Below are 13711 nucleotides of genomic sequence, written 5' to 3'. Positions count from 1 at the left end.
GACCCTGTTCTATTCGTAGATTGCATATTGTTTATGGTAGCTATTCGATAATTTGTTTGTTGAATAGACCACTGAGAGTTTTGAGGATGCTCTGTAGGAATTGCATAAATTTCTGCCATGGGGACACACTGTTGACTGGGAAGTGGATCCAAAATGAGGTCAGCTGGCAAAATCAGTATTTCTTGATCTTGATTGTTGATTATTTCTGAATTGACTGGAATTGAAGAAAAGCTAGCTGTAGGAGTCATATTTTTTTTTTGACGTTTTTCCTATATATCAAACTGCAGAGGCCTGTAAAGGATGTTGGTTAGTTTGTTGGCACCGCCTATTATACCAGCCTCGTTGACTCGGTTCAAAGGATACAGCCGGTGGTAAGTTTTTTGCAGTTCTTGTTTGTAGGTTTGCGTTAGTTGTAGGTCTAGATGCATTCTGATGGAAAACTTTATGACTGATGTTGTGTCGACCTGAACTTTGTTGATGATGGAAAACTTGTTGTTGAGAACCTGATAATGTTTGTTTTTGTGATTTTACTTTCTATTTGTGTAAGGATGGTATACATTGGGCTGTGGGATGAAATTTGTTGGCATGATTGTGAGGTGCCCTTGTGTAACCATTGATGTCAGATACTTGATGCTCTGAGGAGGAATAAGTTGGTGACATAGAAGTTTGTTGAAGGAAACCGGAGTATCCCGTTTCTAGCTGATGAAATTGGCTCTGATATGGATATTGTAGTTGATGGCGAGTTAATCATGTATGGTTGGAGATATGTATAGGACCATAATGTTGGTTTTATGCTGGATGTGTGTTTCCAAGAAGGTAAGAGAGGCACTGATTGGTGAGGCAGATCAGAAGTTTGTTGTAGGGTGTGTTGTAGATGAGGATTAAGTCTTTCGAAAAATTTAAAGTTTTTTCAACAGAAAATTACTAAAATGACCATATAATTGATATTCATGTCAACACCGAAGTGATGACTACTGGGTTGGTGATACCCTCGGAGACAAAACGTCCACCGGCAGTGGCATCGACCTAGTGGTGTAAATAGTTACAAAGGTACTAGGATTATAATTTAATACGCCAGACGCGCGTTTCGTCTTCATAAGACTCACCAGTGACGCTCAGTTCAAAATAGTTATAAAGCCAAACAAGTACAAAGTTGAAGAGCATTGAGGACACAAAATTACATAAAGTTGTGCCAAATACGGCTTAGGTAATCTATTCCTGGGATAAGATGGACCATAAGCTTTCCCTGTGGATGGAATCAAACGCCTTTTCAAAGTCTACAAAGTCGATGTTCAAAGGAGCATTCCATTCAGAACATTGTTCTATGATGTTTCTTAAAGTGAAAAGTTGTTCTGCCCTTCTGAAGCCAGCTTGTTCTGGTCTTAGCTCTTCATCAATTCCTTCTTGTATTCTTTGAATGATGATTTTTGTGAATACCTTACTTGGCACAGAAAGTAGTGTTATACCTTTGTAATTATTTCAATATGTTCGATCTCCTTTCTTTATTATTTTAACAATGAGACCTTTACTCCACTCTTTTGGTATTTCATCACCAATCCATATCATATTGTAAAGCTTAAGCAAATAATTGGTGATTGTTATTGTATCTGCTTTTAGTATCTCAGCTGTTATGCCATCTATGCCTCCTGACTTCCCATTTTTCAATCTTTTCGAGGCTTTTGTAATTTCTTTTTTTTGTTTTGACCCGTATCTATCTCTTTTTCCTCGATTTCATAGTTTAAATTGATGTTAAATGGTATTTCGGGTTCAGGTCTGTTCAAGACTTCTTGAAAGTGTGTTTTTCGTTCTGGTTAGATAATGGATTTCCAGACTTGTCTTTGATGACTTGAGGAGGTTTCTGTTTTTCATTGTAAATTGTTCTTGTAACTTCATATACTGTTTTCATCATACTATTGTTTGCTGCTTTTTCTGCTTCCTCAATAAAGTTGTCCGTCCATTGCCTTTTGTCATTTCGCATACTTTACTTTACCGCCGTGTCTTCGTCACTATAATTGGCATTTAAACGGTTCTTAACTCGTTTTGATCTACTGTTGTTAGTATTTTCCCTTTAGTTGTCTTCTCTAATCTACAAATTTCCATGACTTATTGGAAATCCATGACATATTGGAAATCCAGGGCTTATGCCACGCTCTTTGAAACCTAATGTATTCGTTGCTGTTTCTTTATAGCAGTTTGTTATTCTTACCCAGAATGTTTATATGTCCTATAGGTCGTCTACGAGTTGGAACTTGTTCTTTAGCTCAATTGAAAATGCCTTTCTTACTCATGGACGTTGTAGTTTGGTGGTATCGAATCTCTTCCTTAAAGTATCTGTTACTATTTTGTATTTATAAGTTTTATTCTTAATTTTCATTTGAGGAGTTCGTGATCGCTGCCAATGTATGCTCCTCTCATTGCCCTTGTGTCCAGTATTGAAGTTCTGTGTTGTTTGGTATAACAGGATATGATCTATTTGATTTTCTATTTTTTTGTTCAGTGATATCCATGTTACTTTGAGTTTGTCTTTATGTTAAAAGATTGTCCCAGTAATGACTAAGTTTTTCCTTTGACAAATATCAAGGAGGTTTTCTCCATTTTCAATCCTTCTTCCTGTTCCCCTTCATTTTTCATCCCAACTTTTTTTTTATTAAAGTCTCCCATTACTAAAAGGATGTCATGTTTAGGTGTTCCTGCTATGACTCTATCTAGTTGTTTCCTGAAGCTGTCTTTTATAGCGCATATATAGTGCGGATACTAATTTTAAGGGTTGTTATGTGAAATCAGGCATACATTAATCTCTCATTGGTTGACTTCAATTCAATCAGTGCCTTTTTTGCTTGGTTTGACAGCACCATTCCAACTCCTGCTTGGTGTTATCCTTCATTCCTGCCTGAGTATAATAAGACTTTACCATTTTGAAGTGTAAGCTTTGCACTGTCTAGCCATCTGACCTCCTTTTGAGGATAGCATTTCTATTTGCATCTGTCCATTCCCCTCTCGACTTCTGTAGTTTGACCTGTGGCACACATAGTACTTACATTACAACTGCCTAGAAATATATTTTCTTTTGGTGTACACAATGGTATCAGCTTGTGGACTTCCTGTGGGGTTTCATCCACCAGCGCCATCCCTTAAACCATGTTGTACAGCAGATGTGTTATCCTCATGCTGATTTCTAAATGGATCTTCGGTTTCCGTATTCATATTTTTTTACTTTGCCTGGTGATTAGCTATACGAGAAACCTACTACCTGTAGGGTGGAATTGTGTTTTCTAAGATTTTCCTTCCCATAGACGATTGCCTGACATGGCTGACGAATTCCATCTTCCGGCTTTTCTTTTTGGGTCTGCTCCCATTGCCTTTGATTTTCCCAAATGTAACCACAATGAAGTAGTACTATTTACCCATAATTGGGATAAGGTTGATGAGCGCAAGGGCGTGTCTACGCGCCGATGGGCATACAAACTGCATCTCTATGGCCCTTTCTGCTCCGAGATCCTCTACAATAATGCCTAGGATGCTAAATCCTAGTTACCATGTGCTGTCGCATTTAGGCATTGTAGAAGTCTTGAATAGTGTAGAGACTATGAACTGGCAGGAAGACTGACGCACTCGGCTTTCCTTTCACCTGCAAGGCAAACTATCCAGTGGTGATAAATAGCCTATGACTTTAACTACAATAGACGCATACATAATATCCTGTGGTACAAACCACCAGCAGACATGGAACAAAAATATAAGACAACTGTAAAGGGAAGTTAAGACATGAAAAATCTACATGATTGAAATGAAAGTGAAACAGCTACATGGCTAAAAGGGGCATATGAAACAAATGATTCAGTTCAAGTACACAACAGGGCATAGTAAAATCTGAACATCCAAAGTGCACCACCAAAATCATAATGAAAGTGAATGCAGCCTAAAATACTAATCAATTTCATTTTATTCATAAAACTGGATATAACTGCAGCAGAATATGTCTACCAAACAACGTAAATCACTTTATGGTCAACCACCTTCTCCAGGATAAAAAATGAAAAGTACATCAAAATCAACAGACGGTATCTCAAAATCGTTCAGCCATGTATAATAAGTCCAGTAAAATATGATTTGTAGACAGAATAAGCAAGTAACCACCTTAAAAGCAACTTATCAAGTATATAAAAACATGTTTATAGCAGTCCTAAGTATAAAATTGTTCAAATTATTATGGCATATTGTTATTCTTAACTATTTCCCAAAATTGATCGCCCTGAAGATCATAAAAAACATTTTATTAGAATAAAGTATGTCAATAAAGGTTTTGATTTTGTAAATATTGCCGGTATATTTAACGACCATTCTGTTAAAGAACAAATTCCTGGATATTTTGACAATACTGAGCTACCTCTTATTTGTTATATTTACAAGAAATCTACCCGGAAATTTGTGTTTAATTATAGTCAATTGTGTAAAGATGTTAATATCAGTGAAAATACACCTACTTCATGTAATTGTAGTACCTCCGAATATATTTATGAACCCATTTCCCATGTTATAACAGGAGATCTTAACAACGTTCAAGACCGAGAGTTAAAATCATTCCTCAGTAAAGGACCTAAATATCGTCCCCCGTCAATTATTGATTGGAATGAGTGTCGTAATATCATCCACGACTCACTCCATACTTACTGTATGAAATGGATAAACGGGAAAAAGCTGACAAAAAATTTTGGACTCTTTTTTTTCATTCAGTAATGAAAATAGTTGATATACGTATTTAACATTTTAAAGAACATTTTACTATTAACAATAACCACAATAAACCTATTTCTCGTATCAAACATAAACTAAAAGAACTAGCCAAGAAATTTGTTTTTGTCCCGGTTGATAAAGCTGCTAATAATATTATTATTGTTTGACGTAAATTTTACATTGAGGTTCTGAAACTAGAGGCTCTAAAAAGCCTGTGTCGCTCACCTTGGTCTATGGGCATATCATAAACGAATACAAATTTACAAAATTTATGAAAATTGTTTAAAATTGACTATAAAGGGCAATAACTCCTTAAAGGGTCAACTGACCATTTTGATCATGTTGACTTATTTATAGGTCTTACTTTGCTGTACATTATTGCTGTTTACAGTTTATCTGTATCTATAATAATATTCAAGATAATAACCAAAAGCTGCAAAATTTTCTAAAAATTACCAATTCTGGGGCAGCAACCCAACAACGGGATGCCTGATTAGTCTGAAATTTTCAGGGCAGATAGACTTTAACCAAACGAACAAATTAATCTCGTCAAATTTGCTTTAAATGCTTTGGTTTCTGAGATTTTAGCCAAAAACTGTATTTTACCCTATGTAATATTTTTAGCCATGTCCGCCATCTTGGTTCGCAGGCAGGGTCATCGGACACATTTTTAAACTACATACTCTAATGATGATTGTGGACCAGTTTGGTTAAATTTGTCTCAGTAGTTTCAGAGGAGAAGATTTTTGTACAAGATAACAAAAAGTTACGAAAAATTGACAAAAATTTACTATAAAGGGCAATAACTCCTTAAGGGGTCAACTGACCATTTTGGTTATGTTGACTTATTTGTAGATCTTACTTTGCTGAACATTATTGCTGTTTACAGTTTACCTCCAGCTATAATAATAATCAAGATAATAACCAAAACCGGCAAAATTTCCTTAAAATTACCAATTCTGGGGCAGCAACCCAACAACGGGTTGTCCGATTCATCTGAAAATTTCAGGGCAGATTCATCTTGACCTGATAAACAATTTTACCCAGTCAGATTTGCTCTAAATGCTTTGATTTTTGAGTTATAAGCCAAAAAGAGTATTTTACTCCTATGTTCTATTTTTAGCCATGGCGGCCATCTTAGTTTGATGGCCGGGTCACAGGACACATTTTTAAAACTAAATACCCCAAAGATGATTGTGGACAAGTTTGGATTAATTTGGCCCAGTAGTTTCAGAGGAGAAGATTTTTGTAAAAGTTTACTAAGATTTACGAAAAATGGTTAAAATTTGCTATAAAGGGCAATAACTCCTAGAGAGGGTCACTGACCATTTCGGTCACGTTGACTTATTTGTAAATCTTACTTTTCTGAACATTATTGCTGTTTACAGTTTATCTCTATCTATAATAATATTCAAGATAATAACCAAAAACAGCAAAATTTCCTTAAAATTACCAATTCAGGGGCAGCAACCCAACAACAGGTTGTCCGATTCATCTGAAAATTTCAGGGCAGATTGATCTTGACTTGATAAACAATTTTACCCATTGTCAGATTTGCTCTAAATGCTTTGATTTTTGAGTTATAAGCCAAAAAGAGTATTTTACTCCTATGTTCTATTTTTAGCCATGGCGGCCATCTTAGTTTGATGGCCGGGTCACAGGACACATTTTTAAAACTAAATACCCCAAAGATGATTGTGGACAAGTTTGGATTAATTTGGCCCAGTAGTTTCAGAGGAGAAGATTTTTGTAAAAGTTTACTAAGATTTACGAAAAATGGTTAAAATTTGCTATAAAGGGCAATAACTCCTAGAGAGGGTCACTGACCATTTCGGTCACGTTGACTTATTTGTAAATCTTACTTTTCTGAACATTATTGCTGTTTACAGTTTATCTCTATCTATAATAATATTCAAGATAATAACCAAAAACAGCAAAATTTCCTTAAAATTACCAATTCAGGGGCAGCAACCCAACAACAGGTTGTCCGATTCATCTGAAAATTTCAGGGCAGATTGATCTTGACTTGATAAACAATTTTACCCATTGTCAGATTTGCTCTAAATGCTTTGGTTTTTGAGTTATAAGCCAAAAACTGCATTTTACCCCTATGTTTTATTTTTAGCCGTGGCGGCCATCTTAATTTCATGGCCGGGTCACCGGACACATTTTTTAAACTAGATACCCTAAAGAGGATTGTGGCTAAGTTTGAATTAATATGGCCTAGTAGTTTCAGAGGAGAAGATTTTTGTAAAAGATAACTAAGATTTACGAAAAATGGTTAAAAATTGACTATAAAGGGCAATAGCTCCTAAAGGGGTCAACTGATCATTTCGGTCACGTTGACTTATTTGTAAATCTTACTTTTCTGAACATTTTGCTGTTTACAGTTTATTTCTATCTATAATTATATTCAAGATAATAACCAAAAACAGCAAAATTTTCTAAAAATTACCAATTCAGGGGCAGCAACCCAACAACAGGTTGTCCGATTCATCTGAAAATTTCAGGGCAGATAGATCTTGACCTGATTAACAATTTAACCCCATGTCAGATTTGCTCCTTTGGGCCAGGTGAGCTAAAAAGAAATCACCAATTCACCAATATTCCAACTGACCCCATTGTCAGAAAACGACATCTGTAACAAACATAAACTTTTAGCTACCGCTTTACAAGCAGAGCCACCTACAATGAAAGTCCCAACTATGTATTGGCTTCCGAAACTACACAAAACACCTTACAAATATAGATTTATTTCGTCTTCAAGCCATTGTTCCACTACTAAATTGTCTATTCTTCTTACCAGCTTACTTGGTACAATTAAAAACCTGATAATAAATTGTTCAAATAAGGCCTTCGAAAATAGTGGAATTAATTACTTTTGGAGTGTCAAGAACTCGTTGGAAGTACTTGATAAATTGCATGCTTATATTGGTGATTTTGAATCTGTTCAAAGTTTAGATTTTTCTACCCTGTATACCACATTGCCTCACATTCTCATTAAGAAAAAATTCACACACCTAATTAAATGGGCATTTAAAAAGTCAGAATGTGAATATATATGTTCAAACTCTTTTAGGTCATTTTTTAGTAGCAATAAACAAAAAACTCTCAATTGGACATGCTTTGATACTATATGCCCTTGAATTTTTACTAGATAAAATTTGTGTTCGCTTTGGGGATTCTGTATATCGTCAGATTATGGGAATTCCAATGGGGACTAACTATGCACCACTTCTTGCTATGAGTTACAATTTATGACAAAAATAAGCAAAGACCCATCGAAACAACATCTGATAAACAAATTTAATAATACTTTTAGATATGTCACCAAGAGCCAATGCACGTCGAGTTTAAGGGGGACTATCGAACATGCACAGCCCAAGGCACAGGGGGTCAGTCTTTCGCAAGACTTAAGCAATGGCAGGCAAAACTATAAAGCAAGCAGCAAGTTGTAACAATTTTATATAGTAGCTGGTCCAAATAATAATAATGATGCCGAAACAATTTACAAATAAATAAAGTCCAAATGTTCCAAATAATAAAGTCACTAATTTCACTAATTCACAGTTAAAGTTAAGTCCAAAATGTTCGTAATATTCCAAGTTGATGTTGTCTGGCTTGAATAGGTACAGTTATGTTGAGCTGTCTTTTGAGTTAGCGTTTCTCCTGAGTAGCTGAGCCTGGTTGGCTTTGGAAGCACTCCTATCTGGATAACACCGACGAGACTACACTGACGAATAACTGTTCGGCCACGATATTTAAGGCGAATGCTGAAAACAACTCATAAAATGACAGACATTGATAATTTTGATAATTGAGATAATTTGAGTATTGATAATATTGTTTACAATGTCCAAAGGTGAAATATGAATAATGTCAATTAGAGAAATACAAGTTAATTACATTTATAATCCTAATTAAAACATAATATTGCTCAGATTAATTTATGACAATTGACAAGATACCAAAGTGTTGCTCAGAGCAATTATTCACAAGTGACATGTTTCACAAAATTTACCTGATTAATTAAATTCAAATTTGTGATAAAATATTTCATAATTTCATAATTTCATATTTTCTAAAATAATATATTTTCTCAATAAAATTCACTTTAAAAACTTTTACATAAAAGAACACCTATAACAAATTCCCCCCTTCTCCAATATGTTTGTCCTCAAACATGAGAAAATATACATATATGCACAAAAATATTAATCGTAAAGAATATATACAGTTATATACAATAATCATGAAGAATAAAATGATATACACAAAAAATGCCTAGCTAAAGATATCATTTTTTTGCAAGCAAGATAAATATTTCAATTTTTAAATAAAATGGCTAGATTAAGAAAATTGCCAGATAAGATATGAAAAGCAAGACTAATGAAAATAAGAAGTAAGAAAAGACATATGTAAAGAAAAATTCTAAACTGAAAGTTACATAAAAACAAATAAAATTTTATGCTGTATGCTTCTTGTATAAGGTGGTCGGCCCTATACAAGTGCAGGGTGTGGAGTTGAATGACCAGTCCAACTCCAAAGGGTTTAAATCATTTATCGTTAATATGCTCTTTAAAACAAAAATGCTACATAAAAATTTAAAAAAAAAAACAAAAACATACTAGCTAGTATTAAAATACAAATACATGATATACACTATATTTACAATACCGGTATCTATCTTTTTACAATCACTATATTTTATAATTCAATATTTGCCAATCTATGTGGCTAAACTCTATAATTCATTATTTATACCAATCTATGTGGCTATACTCTATAATATTTTCACTTATACCAATCTATGTGGTTTTACTCTATAATCTATTCATTTCTTTGCCCATCTTTGTGGCTTTATAAAAATAGTAGCTACAAGTCATTATTTTATTCTATAAAACACTATCATATTAAACAGTTGTACATGTACTATTCACAATTTATCTTCTCCTCATACTTATTTCTATCTTGTATTGTTGTTCTAACACATTTATAAAGTTATTTATAGATGCATTTGACAGACTATCAAATGTATCCCACTCTGGTGCAATGACTGGATTCCTGTATCCTGATAAATATTCCGTTGTACCATCTATGTTGTATCGAATTTCGTGTATTTTTCCATCAGAGGCTATTTGAAAACTGCAGTCGCATTGATTTTCCTTTCCTAATCTTTTCTCCATAGCATATTGAATGTCTTGTTGTAAAAGAGCTTGTTTGAAACGTTCCTTATGATGTATTAAAACTTGTCGTGCGATATTTGGTGCTGAAGTCATTGATTCATATTTTGTAGTATTCCCAGATTTTATTAGAAAGTATGGTCGGTTGTTAACAATCCTTACGGCTAATAACTGTTGATGTTCATTTCCTTGATTTTGCTCATTTATGGTTTCAGTTTGTGTGCTTATATCAGCTTTGACTTTAGTTGAAATATATTGTACACTATTAATAGCTGGATCCGGTTTAGTGAAAAATTTATGTTTATTCTGCTGTAATGGACGTTTTCTTTTCTTACCACTCATTGTACGTTGCGCATGAAATTCTCGTATTAATTTTGCTGGGACCTTGCATGGGAAATACCATTCTGTGTTTCTAGATTTATCGGTAAACTTAAGTTTATAGTATAATGTTCCATTAACTCTGACTGATGATAAAACTTGTTGAATCTCCTCTTCTTTGAATGCTTTGCACTTATTGTTCTTACAATCCTGACAAGATGGCTTGTTGTCTTTAACTGGTTGATTTACGGTTGAATCTCCTGAAGGGCTTGCACTTCTCTTATTTGTTTCACTATTTTGTGCTGGTTGTTGATTTTGTTGTCTGTTATTGATTCTATCAACAGGAAGTTGTTGTTGGTTCTGAGTTGGCCTATTGTTGTTAATTACAGGAATAGGTGGTTGTTGCCTATTAATTCCATTGTTGTTGATTGGTGGCACAGGTTGTTGACGATTGTTCGGTAAAAGTTGATCATTATCATTGATGTTGTCATCTTGTATTTCTTCTGGATTCAGTTCTTCGTTGTCATTTTGAAACTCATCTGGTAAATTAGTCGGTCTGTCTTTTGGATCGTAATATGGCTTCATTCGTTGCGCGTTCACCATTGACACAACCTCTTTGTTTGTTGCACAATTCCTAAGTTTGTAAGTACTATTTGGACCAATGCGGGTTATATAATAAGGTCCTGACCATTTTCTATGTAATTTTGGTGCTTTTCCTACAGGAACTTTGGTACAATAAAGCCAAACACGTTGAGCTGGTTGAAATTCAGGTTTTTTAGATTTTTTGTCATATTGTTGTTTATATCTTTCTTGAGCTTGCTTGATGTTCTTAGCAGCTATTTTTCTTGAAGTTTCTAAATTTTGAAGAATTCTGCTTAAAAATATTTTGTGATCTTGTGCCAAACGATCTTTTGGTATTAATGCGGTGTCAATGGGTAATGTCATTTCTCGTCCATAGAGTAAAAAGAATGGTGAATAATCAGTCGATTGAGTTGCAGGTGTAGCACGATAAGCCATTAAAATTCCTGGTAGCACATCATACCAATCATCTTGTTGATCTCTTGTATAGGCTCTTAACGCTTGTAAAATTACAGAGTTCATTCTTTCGCATGCTCCATTTGTCTGTGGATGGTATGAGCTTGTAAGATGTCTTTTAATATTGAAGAGTTCTGAAAGAGCTTTAACTAAATTTGAAACAAAATTACGTCCGCGGTCTGATAAAAGGGTCCTAGGAGCACCATAACGTGATATTATTTCTCTATATAAAACATTTGCAACTTCACCTGCTTCCTCAGATCTTAACGGAAAAGCTTCACACCATTTTGAATAACTGTCAACTACGAGTAGAACATGTTTATATTTATCTTTGGTTGTTGGAAGGCCACTTAAAATATCCATATGCCATCGTCCGAAAATATCATTTGTTGGTTGTGGTTGTAAAGGTGGTGGTTTTGAATTGAAAGCGCGTTTGGACTGCTGGCACACTTCACACGTTTTTACATACTGATTAATGTCACTATACATCGATGGCCAGAAATATTTGTTTCTAATTGCAGCATATGTTCGCTCAAATCCTTGATGTCCTCCTCCCAGAATGCAGTCATGATAGGCCTTGAGTATTGAATCACGGAGATTCCTTGGAACTGCAATCTGTTTGACAAGTCGCTCATCTTTTGGCACTTTCTTACAACGTTTTGAGTAGAAGTGTTTTAAAATTCCATCTTCTAACTCAAAGTTGAATGATTCGGCTACGACTGCCCTTGCTAGTTCTGGATTCTGTGGTACTCGTCCTGTCTGTTTGTATTTAATAATATCGGCAAAGTCTCTACAATTCTCTTGTTCTTCGGCTAAATTGGTTAATTGAATATCATTGATTGTCGCGGTTTGTAAACTTGAAATAACTGCATCTTCATTTTCACCCTTATAAATAAATGTTATTTCGCTATATTCTTTCCGTATATCGATGGAGCCTAAATGGTCTGCAAGTTCACTAGAGTCAAAAGAAGCACTATTGTTAATTTCTAAATGTTTTTGTCTTGATAAGCAGTCTGCTGGGTTTTTAGATCCTGCACGATGTTGAATTTTAAAATTATATCCTTGTAATAGCAAACTCCACCTACCAAGTCTTCCCTGACAATCTTTAATTTTCTGAAGGTACTTAACTGAGATATTGTCTGTATATACTGTGAACTCTTGATTTGCCAAATAATGTTTAAAATGTTGAACTCCTTCCACTAATGCTAGAGCCTCTTTATCAGTTATATGCCACTTAAGTTCTGAACCCCTTAATTGTCTACCGCCATAAGCAATCACATGTTCTAATCCATTTTGAATCTGACTTAAAATATATCCATTTGAAAATTCTGAAGAATCTGTTGCTAAGATGAAAGGTTTGTCTAAATGAGGAAATGATAAAATTGGAGCTGATGTCAAACGGTCTTTTAAATTTTCAAACGCAATTTCACATTCTGGTGTCCACTTGAATCTATGTTCTTTCTTTAGAAGCTTTGTTAATGGAGCTGCTATGTGGGCATAGTCTTTCACAAATTTCCTATAGTAGTTTGCCATTCCTAAAAAACTTTTAACTTGCTTTGCAGTGGTTGGTCTTGAGAAGTCCTTAACTTTTTCTGTATTTTGAGGATTGACGCGAATGCCATCTTTTGATATTACATGTCCGAGATACTTGATTGTTCTTGTCGCGAATTTACATTTTTCAGGATTAAGTTTCAGGTTTGCTTCACGTAGGTTGGAAAACACTTGTTGAAGGTGATTAAGGTGGTCTTCAAAGTTCTTTGAGAAAATTAGAATGTCATCTATGTAAACCAACGCAATTTTAAAATTTAAATCCTTTAGCACTTTTGTCATCAAACATTGAAAAGTTAATGGAGAGTTCATCATTCCAAACGGAAGTCTATTAAATTCATATACACCTTTATGTGTAATGAATGCACTTTTATGCTTTGTTGTTGGGTCTAGCGGGACCTGCCAGAATCCTGATGTTAAATCGAGAAATGAAAATAGTTCTGGTTTTGAATCTGCCAAAGTGTCAAATATATCTGTCATAGTTGGAATCACTGCTGACATGGGTTCTGTTATACGGTTTAATGCCCTATAATCTACACATACGTGTATACTTCCATTTCTTTTCTTAACAAGTACCACTGGACTATGCCATGGTGATGTAGATTCCTCAATAATATTATATCTTTCCATTTCATCAAGTTGTTTATCTAGTTCTTTGCGCATTTCTGGAGATTGTCTATACGGAGCAGCACTAATTGGTTTTGCATCACCAGTATAAATGGTGTGATGATGCAAGTTAGTATGTCCCAGTTCACTTAAGTCCTTTGCAAATATGTCCCTATTTTGAATTAGAAAGCTTTGAATTTGTTGTTTTTGTTCAGGTGTAAGTTCCAAATTATTCAAATTAAATCCTATTTCTGAAAATTCACTACAAAGTTGATTACTAGTTGTTT

Source organism: Mytilus edulis, chromosome 12 (genome assembly GCF_963676685.1).
Source record: "Mytilus edulis chromosome 12, xbMytEdul2.2, whole genome shotgun sequence".
NCBI classification, from domain to species: domain Eukaryota; kingdom Metazoa; phylum Mollusca; class Bivalvia; order Mytilida; family Mytilidae; genus Mytilus; species Mytilus edulis.
The sequence above is the reverse complement of the archived record's forward strand: the minus strand, read 5'-3'. Positions refer to the sequence as shown.